Below are 19,743 nucleotides of genomic sequence, written 5' to 3'. Positions count from 1 at the left end.
AATATTAACAATTGTACCTGTGTCTAGAGTGGTGGTAGGGTTCCAGATCTTAACATCAGTAGTTAGGCAATTATGGTCACTCAGCATCACATCGACCACCCTGACCTCAGAGCACAAGGGGATTAAGTTGGAAGACATGCATATAAAATCTATTACCGTATTAGCCCCCCTTCCTTTAAAAGTTGGGATACATTCCCCAAGTTCATTCTTTACATTTTCCATAATTTCTAAGTCATAGTCTATGAAAAAATTATTCAGAGTTTCACCATACAAATGATGAGGAAAGTGAACTTCAACGTTCCCTGAATGATTATAGACTCCACATAGATTATGGGATGATAAGGGACAAACAGATACATTAAAATCCCCCACAAAAATAAATTCGTAAACACCATTAAAATTCTCTACCAAATTACACACTGCTATATGTAAATCATTAATAACTTTGTGCCTAGTCCCATCAAATATATTATTATAAAAATTAATCAGCAATATATTTCTACCTGCTTCTTGTGCAAGCCACAGGATTTGGGAGTGAACCCCCACTTTGACATACTTTTTTACTGAAATAGGTAGCTTCACTGAAATCAAAACTAACAATCCTCCTTTTGGTCTACCATGAGGAGAGGCCAGGGCGGGAAGCTCATATGAAACAAAGCCCTCAGTGCCCTTAAATTCTTTACACCAAGTTTCCTGTAAACAAATGATGTCGAATAAGCCAATAAAATCTTTCCAGCCAAGCATTTCTTCTTTGGTCATTAAACCTGCAATATTCCAGCTTGCTATGTGGCAAGTTACCTTCTCCCCAACATTGCTGACAGTGGGCATACCATCTCCACATACGGGCACATTATTGTCTACATTAAAATGCTTTATGTTAAATTCTAAATGCTCCTTCTCTCCCCCTATGGACAAACACACATCATTGTTGTTAATGATCATATCAGTTACGGGCATTATTCGTTCTCCAGTATCATTTCTCACCTGGACTGAGCTACTCTTATGTCAATCATTTTGATCCATGTAACTCAATGACTGGAACCTATTCTGGGTTGGCACTTGATAACACATCCCGTTTGCAGGTGACAAAATACCATCACAAACAGATGGAAAGGTAGGAGCATGAGTTAAAAATCTATTCCCACCAGAAACCAAATTTGGCATATGCATCGGCATAGAACCGCCCGAGGGGCTGAAACTAAATGTGTGTGGTCCTGGTCTATTTGCAATAAATTGAGTATTGTTATTATTCGTTTGCCCTTCCCATCTATTAACTGAGTGCAACCTGTTTAGATGGTTGTAGAAGTATCCTAGAGGCCTAGCAACAACTTCTGTCTCAGACTGCGTGATTGCGGCCGCTCTAAGAAGGACCGTCGCAACGTGTTGCGGGTGTCTAAAGTTAATTATCACGCAGTCACCCCCACAGGTTTTTCTGGTGTTACCTATCCAGTTAACTCTTCTGATAGAAATAATCTGATCAGAATAGCCAACTGGATAACCGCAATGTTGATCTAGCCAAGAGATAGTTTTATTTTTTAGTGTGGCTGCCGTCTCTTGGGTATAAGATGCCTGTGTTAAGGGTGGGACGTTAGTTAATACTACAACGTAGGGTACACATTCAGGTGGAAGGTCTGTGGGACGCCTGCTAGTTCTGACAAAACCCGTATTGGTCCCCCCTGTCCCTGTCCCTCCTGTACCTACTACAGGAGCTGTCGCAGCTGGTACCAGACCAGTATTCTCCCCATTTGAAGATAGGGTAGGTCTAACATCCTGATTTGGGGTGACCAAAACCGGGGTAACCTGTCCCACACTAGTAGACCCTACTCTCTGTTGCTGCATGGGTCGACCCTTATCCTGAATTACAGGACATGTCGATGCAGGTTGTTCTTTAGCTGGATGTTTCCCCTTAATGGCAATGGCGGGTGAACTGTTTATATTTAGAGATTTGGGCCTTTCCTGAGTTGAAACTAGAATTGGGGGTGTTAGATCTTTAATAGATAACACAGTTTTGTCTAGGGTAACAGAATGCTGATCAACCGCGTCCCTTAATCTCTGGACTTCACCACACAAACCCTCAATTTTAGCAAGCAGGGGCTCTACAATCAGTTTGAAACTGTTATCAATAGTGCTTACCAACAGATTCAATTGTTCTGGGTCAATAGAGGCACAGCTTTCTTTAATTAGAGCACCAATATCCTCTGGTTTGTCCTTGTAAGTTATGTCCTTTTTATGTTTTCTCCCAGAGAGATGATTTCCCCTTTTGGGTACAGTTTTTCTGCATGCTCTCATCAGCCTTGTGCCCCTCGTGGACTGTTGGGGGGTACCCTCATAGGTGGCCCCCATATCAGATTCCGTTACAAATGCATTATCAACAGCCTCAATTGAATCTACAACAATGTTAATATTGTCCATCTCGTGAACTAAAACATGATCACTTGGGGGTGTACTGACAGCAACATCCTTAAGTTCCAGAGGCAAAACCACAGGGGAGATGTCCGAAGAACTTTTCCCTAATGATTTCCTCCTGTCTGAATTTATTTTGGTCACAACCTTCAGTAGATAGTTATCAGGTAAGGTAGATTGTATAGACATGGTGGGTGGTAGGTCAGGAGACTTTCAAAAACAATAAATTTTAAAAACCAATTCCCTAACTTCCAGTTGTACTCACGAGAACAAATAAAGGGGGGTGGCCCGTCCCGGCTCCTGGACGACCCCGGACGGCCACAGACGGCCCGCCCTCTGCCCGGGCTCCGCCCGGCGCGTCCCGCGCGCATCCCGCGGCTGCGGGAGGCGTTCCTTCGTTTTCAAGCGCCTCCGGGCGTGCTGTTGGTGGCGTCAGGTGTGCGCTGCCGGGACACCTGGGGGCTGTAGTCCTGCCTGCCGTTCCCCTCACGGCGTTGTGGACTCCCCCGGTGCGGCCGTTTCCCTCACGGCAGGTGTGCCCTCGTAGCCTCTGCACGGGTAGAAAAATGACCCCCTGGGCGCTCGGCGCTCCTTCGTTTTCAAGCGCCTCCGGGCGCGCTGTTGGTGGCGTCAGGTGTGCGCTGCCGGGGCACCTGGGGGCTGTAGTCCTGCCTGCCGTTCCCCTCACGGCGTTGTGGACTCCCCCGGTGCGGCCGTTTCCCTCACGGCTGGTGTGCCCTCGTAGCCTCTGCACGGGTAGAAAAATGACCCCCTGGGCGCTCGGCGCTCCTTCGTTTTCAAGCGCCTCCGGGCGCGCTGTTGGTGGCGTCAGGTGTGCGCTGCCGGGGCACCTGGGGGCTGTAGTCCTGCCTGCCGTTCCCCTCACGGCGTTGTGGACTCCCCCGGTGCGGCCGTTTCCCTCACGGCTGGTGTGCCCTCGTAGCCTCTGCACGGGTAGAAAAATGACCCCCTGGGCGCTCGGCGCTCCTTCGTTTTCAAGCGCCTCCGGGCGCGCTGTTGGTGGCGTCAGGTGTGCGCTGCCGGGGCACCTGGGGGCTGTAGTCCTGCCTGCCGTTCCCCTCACGGCGTTGTGGACTCCCCCGGTGCGGCCGTTTCCCTCACGGCTGGTGTGCCCTCGTAGCCTCTGCACGGGTAGAAAAATGACCCACTTGTAGTCTTTCTACTCGAGAGGTGGAGTGTTGTCAGGACCCGACTTCAGAGGTCCTTTTTTCCGACGAGACGCCCGCTGTTTTGAAAGGCGGCAGTTTCCTTCTGAAGTAACGAGAACAGGAATATATATATATATATATATATATATATATCGGCAAAGTCTTCAAACCTCCACTCACAGCGGCGAAAGAAGAGACAGACCCCACGCTCTCCAGGCAAGATGTTTATTCAATCCTTGTGCCTTCCAAAATGTAACGTTTCGACTACTGACGTAGTCTTGTTCACACAATATATATATATATATATATATATATATTCGGCAATCCTATACACAAAAGCACAGGAAGACGACGCCATGTTCTGCTTTTCAAAGTTTTATTGCACAAGTCGACTGCTGGGACGCGTTTCGCCTGTTCACCAGGCTTGTTCACAGTGTGCACAGGTGAACAGGCGAAACGCGTCCCAGCAGCTGACTTGTGCAATAAAACTTTGAAAAGCAGAACATGGCGTCGTCTTCCTGTGCTTTTGTGTAGAGGATTGCCAAATACATTAAGGACTTGGTCGAGTCAGTCCTTTTTCTACGACGCACTCTTCGATCAGGTGCTGCGGTGGTTGGTGACTCTGCAACTGGAGCCGTATATATATATCTATATATCGCAAAGAAAGCACTCCTTCCACTTCCACTGAAACGGCGGCGAAGAAAGAGAAACGAACCACTTCTTCTCTCAGGCAAGATGTTTATTTACAGCCTAGCAGCAGTCAAACAGATGACGCGTTTCGGGCTTTGGCGCCCTTGTTCACATAAAGGCTGTGAATGATTTTCGCCATTTTAAGTGGTATGCCCTTCCCACCAAAGTCACATGTTCCAAAAGTTAATGAAAAACATGGAAAACAGACTACATGATTCGAATACAATCGATTTCATAGAAATAATTATTAGTGCCAAAAATTTCCTATTAGCATTAAACACCTTCCGCATTTTCCATTGCAACGGAAAATTATAATATTATCGGACGATGTTAACAAAGATAATATACTTTGAAATTATAATCATATTCTAAAGAAAGAACTGCTATTGGCATTCTAAGAAAAAATGTAACGTTTCGACTACTGACGTAGTCTTGTTCACACAATATATATATATATATATATATATATATATATATATATATATATATATATATATATATATATATATATATATATATATATATATATATATATATATATATATATATTCGGCAATCCTATACACAAAAGCACAGGAAGACAACGCCATGTTCTGCTTTTCAAAGTTTTATTGCACAAGTCGACTGCTGGGACGCGTTTCGCCTGTTCACCAGGCTTGTTCACAGTGTGCACAGGTGAACAGGCGAAACGCGTCCCAGCAGCTGACTTGTGCAATAAAACTTTGAAAAGCAGAACATGGCGTCGTCTTCCTGTGCTTTTGTGTAGAGGATTGCCAAATACATTAAGGACTTGGTCGAGTCAGTCCTTTTTCTACGACGCACTCTTCGATCAGGTGCTGCGGTGGTTGGTGACTCTGCAACTGGAGCCGTATATATATATCTATATATATATATATATGTTGAATTGAAAAACCATAGGTTTCACACATGTTATAGTTAGCTGGACATTTCACTCATATAAAACCATTGAAATTCCCCCGTTATAGTAAGTTCAGCTAACTATAACTCTCGCGCCCGCAATGCACATCTCAAATGACAACACTGATGACATCACTGATGACATCATCCAGTGAATGTGTGTCTTTCTGAAAAATTAATATTTTTATATATGTATATCTAAAGGTCGATGGAAGAGTAAATGGGTAAATAAGTGTCTAAATGGATTTTTTTTGTAAAATTGATTGTATAACAGACTCATTAAGTGTATCTTAGTTAATACATGTATTAGCGAGTAATGTTTAAATATGTATATATCTGTATCAGTGTCTCACTTTGTGTATAAGTGGCTGCATGGGTTGGTGAGTATCTACATGAGTGTGTATATATGGGTTATTAGTTGGTTTTTTGAGTATCAGAATGAGTGTCTGTATGGTTTGGTGGGGGTATTACTTAGCACACAGATGCATGAACGACTGACTCACTGTTTGTATGTGTTTTGAAGACAGCATGTGTGCAGGACTGTATGGGTGGTTGAGTATGTATATGGGTGTGTTAGTGAGTGAATGACTGTCTCAATAGTATCTTTATGAGTAATTCCATATATTTTAAACTAGTATATGTGAGTATTGATGTATATAAGTAAGTATATGTGAGAGTGAGAGATTGGAAGAGTTCCTGTATACATAAGTATGTGTTTCTATAAGTGATTGTTTAAGAGAGTAAGTATGTGTATGTTTCTGTAGAAGTAAGTGTAGTGGTGTGTGTATAGCTGTATATGTAAGTAAATGGATGTTTGAAAGTTTATTTGCATGTGTGAGTATGTGTGTGAGTAACTCCATGGATGAGTATCGGTGTGTAACAGGATGTATAGGTGTATGAGTACATATGATGAGTGAGTACATGTATGAGTGACTATATAGAACTGTTGGTGAATGAGTGGATGTGTATGTAGATGTTGGAATTACTGAATAGGTTGTTGTAACTGGTATTGGTATCTCCATTGTTTTGAAAATTTTAGTTTCTATTTTTGAATGTGTGTATCAAAGGTTATATTAGGGTGAGAGGAGGTCTGCCACTCTTTCGCAAGGATGATGTCATAAGTGATGTAATTTGAGATGTCATGAGTGATGTCACTGACCATGTCATGAGTGATGTAATATGTGACGTCATCAGCAGTGTATTGCGGGCGCACGAGTTATAGTTAGCTGAACTAACTATAACGGGGGAATTTCAATGGTTTTGTATGAGTGAATTGTCCAGCTAACTATAACGTGTGAAACCTATGGTTTTTTCAGTGAATTTCTAAGGTTTTTTGAATGCTAATTCCTAACTATAACGTGGCTGAAACCTATGTTTTTTTCAGTGAATTTCTAAGGTTTTTTAAATGCTAATTCCTAACTATGATGTGGCTGAAACCAATGGTTTTTTCAGTGAATTCAAAGGTTTGTAAATGATAATTTTTAAGTGTATTAATTGTTATATTTTTTATACTGATTTACAACATTGTTTTAAAGTATTTATTTTTAGATTTTTTATTTTTTAAATTACATTACATATTTTTAATATAAATTGAAAAAAAATGTTTTTAAAAATATTGAAATTGTAATATTTGTTTTTTTTATTTTATATTTTTTTAAATTTATATATATTTTATATAGCAGGCAATGATATCCTAAGGAGGGAAATTCAAGTTACTGGTAAGTACGGTTAAAATTACTTTTCAGGATCAGTATTGGGCTGAAAGATGCAGCACTGAGGTCTCTCCTGATAACAGATGAGTAAATCGGAATTCGTAGTTCAGCTAATTTTAGAGGAATTTTTCAACGTTCCAAAACTCCACACTTAGAAGAATTTCCAAGTGAAACCAGTCAATGTTAGCCCATGGAAGGAAATTCAAGTTACTGTAAGTATGCTTAGATTTACTTTTCAGGGTCCGTACTGGGCTCAAAGATGCAGCACTGACGTCTCTCCTGATAACAGGTGAGTAAATTGGAATTCGTAGTTCGGTTGATTTTAGAGGAATATTTTGCTCAATAGTGAAGGAAGGGGGCGGGGCCTGAGGTGACGTGTGCAAACACGCCCTGTGGCTCATTTTAAGTTGGGGAATTAATTACTCTTCAATCCTGAGGTCCCCTGTGTGCCAACTAGCCCACCAGGTACCTCCAGTATGCGCCAGGGAGCTGAGTTGCAGAGAGGTGTTCAGAGGCCACGCCCCATTTTTACAGCACTCTGTGGCGCGTTTTAAGTTGGAGAATTAATTCCTCTTCAATCCTGTGGTCCCCGGTGTGCCAACTAGCCCACCAGGTACCTCCAGTATGCGCCAGGGAGCTGCGTTGCAGAGAGGTTTTTAACCGCCACGCCCCCTTTTTACAACACTCTGCGGCGAGTTTTAAGTTGGGGAATTAATTCCTCTTCAATCCTGTGGCCCCCGGTGTGCCAACTAGCCCACCAGGTACCTCCAGTATGCGCCAGGGAGTTGAGTTGCAGAGAGGTGTTCAGAGGCCACGCCCCCTTTTTGCAACACTCTGCAACGCAGCTCCGTGGCGCTTACTGGAGGTACCTGTTGGGCTAGTTGGCCCCTAGGGGACCTCTGGATTGAAGAGGAATTAATTCCCCAACTTAAAATGCACCACAGGGCATGTTTTCACACATATCACCTCAAGCCCCGCCCCCTACCTTTACCACTGTGCAAATGCACCCCGTAGCACGTTCTAAGTTGGGGGATTAAGTCCCCTTGCATACTGGGGGTCCCTGGGGGCCAACAAGCCCACCAGGAACCTCCAGTATGCGCCAGGGGGCTGCGTTGCAGAGAGGTGTGAAAAGGGGCGTGGCCTCATCACACCTCCCTGCAACACAGCCCCTTGGCGCGTTTCCAGAGGGGGAACTAAATCCCCTTGAATACTGGGGGTCAACTAGCCCACCAGGAGCCTCCAGTATGCGCCAGGGGCTGCGTTGCAGAGAGGTGTAAAAAGGGATGTGTTCTCATTACACATCTCTGCAAGACTCGTTCCTAGGATCCCGAAGTCCCCTCATGCCCGGGACTTCACAGGAAAAGAAGTGAAAACCGACCCAGATATGCAGGTGAGAAATTCTCTTTTATTAGATTTTAAAGCAGCCTGCCAGCATAACGTTTCGGCCTACCCAGAGGCCTTGGTCACACTATGCCAAATCAGAAGCAAGCAATATTTAAAGTGCCAAGTGCAAAGGAAGCTAACAGGCAATTGGATGTCATTAGAAACAACAGCATGGGCAGTGAAGAAATACTCACGGGTTCGCAAGTACAAATAACTAAATGGTAATGAGTAAAAATTGCACATAAGAGCAAGTCATTGTAAAAAAGGAGCATAAAAGCATTTCTTTAAAATACATGACCTGATGGATAAATACATGAATAAATTCATTATGTAAACAACATATCCTCTCTGTGCAAATTTGATCCAATTGTGCAAAATAGAGCAATGTGCAAACAATACAACCCAAGTGGGTTAATTTCCAACTGGACCCGTAATCTGTAGCAATAGGGGCAGCTGCGCCTGTCTTTTGTTCTAGTGCAAACCAAATGAACAATAGTGCAAAAATGTGCAAAATAGATTAAAAACGTGTAAATGAAAACTCATTAAAAAAAAACTGTTCCAACTTTAAAAACACATTGATCTGCGGGAGGGGAGAACACACCATTGACCAACCCAAAGTCAGATGATTTTCAAAACAATGGTGAATTACACATTTTATACAGCTCACAATGATGGGTTAAAAATTGAAACTAGAGACAAGTATAAAAGTCTTCGCTGGCATTGAGACCTAGAGGGGTCTCTCAGTCCAATTCTACGATGTACCTCGTTTCCAGCACTCGCAGGATGGCCTCCCTATTGCCTCCCCTTCTAAGGGGGGAAACAGCATCTATCACAAAGTACTGTAACAGCTGACTTTTGTTTCCATGCTTCTCTTTGAAGTGCTGTGCGACTGGGTACGCAGCGTCACTGGTGTTAATGGCCCTAATGTGCTGGAGTATCCATTTGTGAACCTGCAACGTGGTTCTGCCCACATATTGCAGGCCGCACGGACACTCCAGCACATACACCGTGAACTCAGTCTTGCATGTTAGCTGTTTGCTGATGGTACAGGGAGTATCAGAAAAAGGAGTAGTGAACTCAGTCCTACTGACCCCATGCTTGCAGGCTTTGCAAGTGCACTTTCTAAAACCCTTACTGGCCTGCAACCATGAAGTATTTACTACGACCTCAGGGCTGGACTTAACCAACACATCGCTCATAGAGCGAGCTTTCCTGAAGGCTATTTCAGGTTTAACTGTCATCAGCTCCCTAATGACAGGATCATTGCGCACAAAACCTCCTTCCTAGGAATAAGATTGGCCTTTCTGATGGCATTGTGTACTGCTGTAGCAGTATACCCTCTAGCTAAAATTAATACTTTGCTGGCCTCCTGTGCTTGTAGGCATTGCAGATCAGTGCTACAGATGCGTCTGATCCGCAGCATCTCCTCATAGGGGATACTGCGTATCAGATGTGCCGGATGGTGACTCTTTGCAAACAAAACAGGTGATGGACCGAATGTGGATCAATGTCACACATTCACCCCAGTCAAAAGATCTGGGCCCAAATCCATCGTTTTTTTGCACTCCACACCACCCTGGGTTAGACAATGGCGATATGCAAATCAGCTCTGACCCTGTGCCCCATGGGAACAGTCCAGTCCGAACTACAAAAGCCATGTCCTTCCCAGAATGGAATCAAGCATCCGAGGACCGGACCAGTTTCGAGGTAACACCTCTCATCAGCCCGGCTAGCTTGACTCCAGTGGTGTGGAGTGCCCGGGACCCACGTCTGAGCATCCCCAGCGCACTTATGGCGGTATTGCAAACAAAACAGGTGATGGACCGAATGTGGATCAATGTCACACATTCACCCCAGTCAAAAGATCTGGGCCCAAATCCATCGTTTTTTTGCACTCCACACCACCCTGGGTTAGACAATGGCGATATGCAAATCAGCTCTGACCCTGTGCCCCATGGGAACAGTCCAGTCCGAACTACAAAAGCCATGTCCTTCCCAGAATGGATCAAGCATCCGAGGACCGGACCGGTTTCGAGGTAACACCTCTCATCAGCCCGGCTAGCTTGACTCCAGTGGTGTGGAGTGCCCGGGACCCACGTCTGAGCATCCCCAGCGCACTTATGGCGGTATTGCAAACAAAACAGGTGATGGACCGAATGTGGATCAATGTCACACATTCACCCCAGTCAAAAGATCTGGGCCCAAATCCATCGTTTTTTTGCACTCCACACCACCCTGGGTTAGACAATGGCGATATGCAAATCAGCTCTGACTCTGTGCCCCATGGGAACAGTCCAGTCCGAACTACAAAAGCCATGTCCTTCCCAGAATGGAATCAAGCATCCGAGGACCGGACCGGTTTCGAGGTAACACCTCTCATCAGCCCGGCTAGCTTGACTCCAGTGGTGTGGAGTGCCCGGGACCCACGTCTGAGCATCCCCAGCGCACTTATGGCGGTATTGCAAACAAAACAGGTGATGGACCGAATGTGGATCAATGTCACACATTCAACCCAGTCAAAAGATCTGGGCCCAAATCCATCCACTCTTGGCATGGAGCACTGTGTTGCCTGCCGTAGGTTTCCTATACAATACTGTCACTAGTTTATCATCATTTTTGGTGACGATTTCCACATCTAAAAAGTAAACACTTTCCTGGCTGATATTAAAGGTGAAAGCAAGATTAAATGCATTGTTGTTAATCAGATTGATGAAATCCACAACCTGCTGTTTTGTACCTCGCCATATTAAAAATATGTCGTTGATATACCTATACCAGTGCACAATATGTTCAACACAGATATTATGAAACGTAACATGGAGGACCTGCTCCTCCAGTAGCCCATATGCAAAAGAAGGAGAGAAGCAGGCCCCCATATCAACACCCCTGATCTGTTGGAAATACAGGTTGCTGAACATAAAAAAGTTATTATGCAGACAGTAGGCGATCATGGCTAGCAACATCTTATTGTGCTCAAACATTTAGATATGTATGTTACCCAAGTAATACTTAACCGCCCTCAGACCGTCAAGATGGTGAATGCTAGTATATAAGGATGAAACATCCAAAGTTATTAGCCAACATTCTGAGTCCCATGTTGCACAATTGAGTTTTCTTAAAAAGTCACCAGAGTCCTGTACATAGGATGGTAAGGCACTGACAAACTCCTGAAGAAACGATTCTATATACATGGTGGTATTTTCCAAAAGCCCACTACGTGCAGAAATAATGGGTCTGCCTGGGGGTTTCTCAGGGTTCTTGTGGATCTTCGGAATTAGGTAGAAGACGGGGATTACCGGATGTTCATTTTTAAGGAACTTGAATTCGTCCTGACCCAGTACACCCGAACTTCTCCAACCCATCAGTTGTGTGTAGAAATCCGCTTGAGCTTTTCTAACAGAGCTGGCATCACACCGCTTGTAACACAGCAAATCATTCAACTGAAGGTAGGCCTCTTCCATGTATAGAGAACGTGGCCACAGAACAACATTGCCCCCTTTATCTGATTGGCGGATTATGATGTTGTAGTCCGCTTGTAACTTTTTAACCAAATTGACATAGCAGTTGTTTTGAGTTGAATATTTACGTTTTTCTTTCAATGTTGTTACATAAAGATCTTTGATCCCCTTGATGGCCAGTTCATGAAAGATATCAATATTGTCATGCAACATAAGAGGGGTAAAGGTGGACTTAGGTTTGAATTTAGTGTTGTAACAAAATAGGTGGAGGAGGGTCTAAGGGGAGTCAATATTTACAGACCTGACGGACAGTCTACACCCCCATTTGAATCTCAATTACATGACTAATTAAAGATTATAGATACATATGATCTGTAATAACGAGGTTTTACTTCCGGCATTTGGCGCAAACACGATAACCAATCGTCAAATGCCGCATATAACAATGTTGCTGTTTCGAGTCGCTCTCCGCCATACACCTGCCCAATCAGCGGAGGCGGCCTTGTTTACATTCTTGCAGCAGCGTAGCGAAACAGTGTCTGTACCCTCGCATCTTCGTGTAACCATGACATTATATGAGGACGTTTCTGTGATCTAACTCAAATAATTGGCTTAAAACACATATGATTAGTTGTAGTAACGAGGTTTTACTTCCGGTATAGCGGATTTAAGCCCGCAGTCACCAACGCCTGCGATTGGTTGTATTTCGGCTAGCGGTGTTTGGTGCCTATGACGGGTTGCACATCTTGGTGTGGCCCGCGTGGTGTAATGTCCTCTCTGGTCCGCACTACCATATGATCATTTCTAAGACCATGATTGGTCAACACACCATAGACAAAGACACTGCCTAGTCCAGTCGGTACCTCCCCCCTTGGCTCAGGACGAGGCCAGAGGTACCGACGGACAGGTAAGCAACGGCGTATAGTTAGGCGCTCTGTTAGATACAGCGTATTTCTTTACTCCTCGTGCATAGAGCGAACCTCATTGTTTTAAAGGGACCTTGCGCTGCAGCACTGTTCTGTCAAGTTAACATGACTTTTAATATATAAGGACTGTTATTTGCCAGTTTATTTTGGTAGGATGGTGCCCTTTTGTTAATTTGCTTTAACAATATCAACATGCACTGCCGTCGTTGTGTGTGGGCTACAGTGGATACCGCTGTCTGTACTGTTTCAGAACTGAATACCAAGCTTTTATCACATTTTTGTAAATACAGTGAATGAATGGGTTTGGTATCACTTTGACAGAGAACCAATACTACCATTGAACTGTTATTTTAACATTTTCTCACTGATTTAGAGCGGGCCTCCATTTCCTGAGCAGTGGCCAGGAGAGGTGAGGTTTACTCCCAAGAATCATTGGGTGAGTGATGTAAAGTTTACTATAAATGTAATACTATCTTTTGAAGGTTGACTTGAGAGCAACATCTTACATTAGGTTAGAAATATTTGTTCTATGTGTCTGTTACATGTATGTTTTTTCGCTTGTAAATCTTTCAGGAAAGAATCCAGTAGAATTTTGAACCGGATTGTCAGGTGCCCCACAAGACTCACCTGGGCTTGTGAAGCGGTACTGCAGAGACGACAGGGACCACCGCCCCTGTTCCCAAACAGCCCCCGCGGGGAACAACACCCGTCACGGATTGGATGGATCCAGGGAAGGGGGCCAAATAAATAACGGGAGTGGCCTTGGTGGACGGGTCGGAGATCAGATGAGGACTAGGTACTATTACTGCAGCAGAACACTCCACAACACACATGCAGGATGGAGCCCTTGGCTCCGGTACTCACCAAGACACACTTGTGCCGAAACCAGGAAGAAGTCACAATGTAGCGTCCAGGTACCTTGTTGCCTTGTAGTATAAACAAAAGGAAGCGCTCCTGCGCCAGAACCACCAATAACCAAGAAACAACAGAAGGCGCTCCTGCGCATAAGTGACCAATAACAAAACTCCAGGGTAAGCGCTATAGCGCGGCCCAATGCATGTTTGAACAATGCTCCTGAGGCACATGCAATAGAACAGCAGTGTTCCTACGCCTCATGCGTCAGGTCACTAGTAGCAGCGCTCCTGTGTAAGTAAAGTACAAAACAAACAAAGCCTGTCACAGCGCTCCTGCACTTGCTAACAGGACCTGTAGCAGCGCTCCTGCGTAAGTAAAGTACAAAACAAATAAAGCCTGTCACAGCGCTCCTGCGCTTGCTTACAGACATGCAGCAGCGCTCCTGCACCAGGATAGGGTTAATCCAACAACGGAGCACTGCCCTCCTTCACACAGCAACCGGATCAAGCGGAGATAGAAACCCCGCAATGTAGTCTGAGCCCCGAGGGCTCGAAGAAGTACTAGACAGCGCAGCACACGCTGGTACTCGAAATGCGGCCAGAAGGAAGTCACGCAATGCCAGGAGGCTAGGGGAAGGCGTCACCGTGACTAGTCGTGCCGTGGAACTCCAGGGATCAGGTTACGGCAGGACCAGTCCGATGCCGTCAGCTTGAGCTCCGAGCACGATCCAGAAAGCGGAATCAGAAGCGCCGACCCGGAGGTGCTTCCTGCCTTTAACCCTAGTCCCCCGGAAGCGCTGTCATTGGCCGGAGGACTAGACCGGGATACTCTTTCCGGCCGGAAGTGAGTATTTCCGCATGCATGTTGTGGTGTTTGAACGGCGGAAAACCGCCACCTGACAGTACCCCCCACAAAACAGAACCCCCACCCGGGAGTCAGAAAGGTGAAGCAGGGCGCGGGCTCAGGGGGTGTCTCAGATGGAAAGCCCGGACCAGAACAGGGGCATGACGAACATGTGACAGCGGTTCCCAGGACCGTTCCTCAGGACCGTACCCCTTCCAGTCTATCAGGTAAAACAACCGCCCCCTGGTACGGCGTGAACCCAGAATGGCTCGGACCTCATACTCCACGTGGTCCTCCACCGCCACCGGAGAAGGAGGAGAGGGGACGGCGCAGTCAGGATGGACCGCACGAAGAAGGGAGACATGGAAAACCGGGTGTATCTTCATGTGGGCCGGGAGCGACAGTCTCATGGCCACGGGATTGATCACCTTCCCAATGACAAAAGGACCCACGAACCGAGGCAGCAGTTTCTTGGGACCATGCACGTTGAGGTGACGAATGGAGAGCCACACCCTGCCGCCGATGTGATACACGGGTTCTTTCTGCCTGTGTGCGTCCGCATGTTCTTTGTAGGTGTCCTTTGCTTTGGCCAGCTCGAACCGGGCTTGTTGCCAGAGCTGACACAGTGTCTTGTGATAGGCCCGTACCGTAGGTAAAGGGCTGTCCGCCGGAACGTTCCAAGCCGAGGTGCGGGGGTGTTTACCTTGAAGGCAGAAAAAGGGGGACATCCCAATAGCCGAATGCTTGCTGTTGTTGTAAGCGTACTCCGCCATCCACAGCACGTCGGACCATTCCTTCTCGACCATGAGCAATAGACAGCGTAGGTACTGCTCCATGGTGTGATTGGTCCTCTCCGCTTGCCCGTCTGTCTGGGGGTGGTAGGCGGAGGAGAGACAAACGTCCATCTCCATGATTCTGCACACCGCTCTCCAGAATCAGGACACGAACTGTGACCCCCGGTCCGTTATCACCACCTCAGGAACGCCATGAAGGCGAACCACGTTGTTCACGAACACCAATGCCAGCTCTGCCGCGGTGAGTATCTTGGGCAGAGTCACGAAGTGAGCCATCTTGGTGAGGTGGTCTACCACGGTGAGCACTGTGGTATGGCCGGTTTTGGTCAGTGGAAGCTCCACCACGAAATCCATGGAAATGGTGTGCCAAGGATGCGGTGGTACCGGGATGGGATGTAGATAGCCCACAGGGGTTTCCGACCTGTTCTTGCCTTGTAGGCATATGGCACAATGGGAAACGTGGTTTCTTGTGTCGGTTTCCACCGTTGGCCACCAGAATTGTCTTTGTACTAAATCAAGCGTCTTGTGGTATCCCGGATGACCGGCGAGTACATGGTCATGACACATGCGGATTGCTCTTTGCTGATAGGGTTCCCCAGGCAGATACAACTTGTTTCCCTTGACCAGGTATCCGTTCTCACAAACCACGCCTTCATGTCCCTTCTCTAGGACCGCTGGATCTATTCCGTCCGTGTCCTTACGTAGCTGGGTCATGAAGTCCGAGGAGACCACTACTCCTTGGAAGTGCTGGTCCGAGATGACGGGAACAGGTTCGGCGTTTTCGGCGTAATCCTCGGACTCGTCCAACCGTGAGAGAGCATCCGCCTTGGCGTTGTCCTTACCGGGTCGGTATGTGATGGTGAAATTGTATTCGTTGAAGAACAGGGTCCATCATAGCTGTCGGGCGGTAAGGGCGCGTGCAGAGCGTAAGAACTGCAAATTCCTATGGTCCGTGTAAATGGTGACCATGTGCTTGGCGTTCTTCAGGTAATGACGCCATTCTTCGAACGCCGTCTTGATAGCCAGGAGCTCTCTATCCGACACCGTGTAGTTCTTTTCTGCAGGCTGCAGCTTCTTGAAGTAAAAGGCCACCGGATGTAGCTGTCCGGTGTTGGCATCCCTTTGTGATAACACACCTCCCAAGGCATCCTTGGAGGCGTCTGCCTCTACCACGAATGGCTGATCGGCGTCTGGATGTATAAGCACCGAGGCTGTGGTGAACCGCCTCTTTAGTTCCTGGAACGCAGCGTCGGCTTTCTGGTCCCAACTAAAGCGCTGTCCTTTGCGCAATACGCGCGAGATAGGTGTCACCATTCCGGAGAATCCAGCGATGAAACGGCGGTAGTAGTTGGCAAACCCCAAGAACCGCTGCACCCCTTTCACGGAGTCCGGAGTGGGCCACAGAAGGATGGCCTCTACTTTCTTGTTGTCCATCTGTATCCCTGCTGGAGTGATGACATGTCCCAGGAACTCCACAGAGGTAACGTGGAAAACGCTTTTCTCCAGTTTTACGTATAGCCGGTGTTTTCCCAGTTGCCGTAGATTCGAACGCACGTGTTGTACGTGTTCGGTGATGGTCTGTGAGAAAATCAGAATATTGTCTATGTATACGATACAGAAGACGTCGAGGAACTCCCTCAATACCTCATCAATGAAGTACTGAAAAGCTGCGGGGGCATTGCAGAGTCCGAAAGGCATGACTTGGTACTCGAACAGGCCGATCTTGGTCCGGAAGGCGGTCTTCCATTCGTCACCCTTCCGGACCCTGACCAGATGGTAGGCACCCCGCAGATCCAGTTTGGCGTATATTGAGGCATTCTTGACAAGGTCCAGGAGGTTGGAGATGAGCGGGAGAGGGTATTGTTTTTTTATCGTTATTGTGTTCATCGCCCTGAAGTCGATGCAAGTCCTTAGGTCCCCTTCCTTCTTCGACACAAAAAAAAGGGGGGATGACACCGGGGACCTGGAATGGCGTATGAACCCGTTGTCCAAGTACTCATCCAGGTAGGAACGTAGGTGGACGTTCTCTTTTTCGGTAAGAGAATAGATCCTGCTACAGGGCAACGTAGAGCCGGGTATGAGATCAATCCGACAGTCGAAGGAACGATGCGGTGGTAAGGTGCTGGCTCCCTTTTTATCGAACACTCCTGCCAGATCCCAATATTCCTCTGGTATTTCGGCTTGGGATACCATTCCCATGCCTTGTCCTGGTAACGATCGAGCTTGTATGGAACGGATACCATGCCTGTTGTCCTCTTCGTAGCAGGTGCTACAGCAGTGTTCGGAATCCAGACAGATAACCCGAGACACCCAGTCGACTCGAGGATTGTGGTTTACTAGCCATGGGAGGCCCAGAATGACTTTGAACTGTGGTGCGTCTATGACGTCAAAGCTGATTGATTCGGCGTGGTTGTTCGTGAAACACATGGTCATGGCTTCGGTCTGATGCCTGATGAGACCGGACGTTAGATCCGTACCATCGACTGCCTTTACCGTTTCTGGTTGCTTTTTAGGCACCGTGCTCATTCCCAGGGTTTGCGAATAGGCGGTGTCGATAAAATTGCCGGTGGCTCCGGAATCAAGCATCGCGATGACGTTCCAAGTGGCGCCTGCTTGGTTCCGCAAGGACACGTCCATGCCTATATGATGGTTGCCATCGAAGACTGCAGGGATCGCTGTAGTGTAGGAAGAAAAACCCAGAGGACGGACCCCCATGTCTACTGGGTTGTCTCGTTTCCCGCCTTGTTTCCTTTGTCGATGGGCAAGGCGAATGGCCGTTTGTTCCGTGTGCGGCTTGGTTTCACCGGGCAATCCCTAACGAAATGACCGCTCTTACCGCAATAGAGGCACTGGTTCTGTTTCCTCCTTCTTTCTCTCTCTTGGCTGGTTAGGGCCCCTCTGATGCCACCTATCTGCATTGGTTCCTGGGTGTCGCTAGGCGAGGTTGCATCCTCCTTGCCTTTGTCAGAGGCCTTCTCAGCAATAGGGAGGAAACGGTTGTCGCTGTTTTTCCCTTTTTCGGTTTTCCTCTCTTACAACCGGAAGTTCATCTTGACCACCATGTCGATGAACGGCCCTATCATGTCTGGAGGGTCGGGGTGTTGGGCAATAAGGTCCTTCAAGTCATCCCTCAACCCTCGGTAAAACACTGACACCTTTTTATACTCAGGCCACTGCGCCTCGATGACTAGGTGGCTGAAGGTCGTGATATAGTGGAGCAGGTCGCTGTTTCCTTGCTTTAACCCGAGCAGCTGGTTGTCTGAAGCTTGTACAAACGTATAGCGAGCGAACATCCGTCGCATGGACTCTTTGAACGTTGGCAAGTGGTTTAGCATGGGGTCGTCGTTTTCCACCAGCGAGATAGACCACTGCGCGACGTCCCCGCCCATGTAGGACAGTATGAATGCCACCTTTGATGCATCGTCTGGGAAGGCAGCTGTTCTGGCCATGAAATGCAGATGGCATTGGTGGATAAAGACGCCATACTTGGTGCTGTCGCCATAGAAGTGTTCGGGTGGAGCCAGTTGCACCGGGTGAGGCGTGATGACCTGGATAGCCAGACCTAGCCTTTATCACGGAGACATGGCTGGACAACCACAGTACCCCGGACATCGCCACGGCCCTCCCGGACAACTATAAAATTCTCAACTTGAATAGGGAGAAAAAGAAGGGAGGGGGGTAGCATCGTTGTTCAAAGACTCCCTCACTTGTAGACAGGAGGCGATTACTCAGGCCAGCAGCCATGGAGCCATGGCATTTTCAATATCCACTAACACCACCATTTTATTCGGTGGTGCTATTATCTATAACCCTCCGGGCTGCTCCTCTGACTTCAACACTCATCTCCTGGCACAAGTTATGCCAATCTGTCTTCAGAACAAAAATATACTGCTCTTAGGGGACTTCAATATCCACTATGACGACAGTAATAACCCCCTCACCAAACAGCTAACTGAGAATATGGAGATACTGCAGCTGTCTCAGAGAATTAATCAACCAACTCATCGGGCCGGACACACCCTTGACCTGATGTTCTCCAATATTAACCCCATCTCCATCTCAGGGATAAGACCATTACTGTGGACGGACCACTCTTTGGCCGAGTTTGACATTCACCTACCTGCTAAAAACGCTAGGCCCTCCTATCAAGTAGCAGCCCACAGGAGAAGTTATGCCAACTTCAAGGTTGAAATTTTTCAGAGACACTTTGTCCATTCCTCTATAGGAAAAATAAATGTTGACGAAGCAACAGATAGACTTCAAGACCACATCGCAATGGCTCTTGAGCACTGTTCACAGCGTCGTCGCGATGCTAAACCCAGGCGCACCATGTCAGAAAATTGGCACGGGCAAGAACTGAAGTCACTAAAAAGGAAATGTATTATGCTCGAACACAAATGGAGGTTAACAAGAACTCAAGAGGCGAGGATTGTCTACAAGAAAGAACTGTCGCAATACACTAAAGCCATTAGGAAGGCAAAAAAGGACTACTTTTCTCGTAGAATTATAGAGAATAAAGACTCCTCCAAAGAGCTTTTTAAAATAGTAAAAGAGCTATGTAGCCCTTTCAGTCTCTCATCTAATCTGATTCC

Source organism: Lissotriton vulgaris, chromosome 6, assembly GCF_964263255.1.
Source record: "Lissotriton vulgaris chromosome 6, aLisVul1.2, whole genome shotgun sequence".
Lineage (NCBI taxonomy): Eukaryota > Metazoa > Chordata > Amphibia > Caudata > Salamandridae > Lissotriton > Lissotriton vulgaris.
This window is presented reverse-complemented; position numbering follows the sequence as displayed.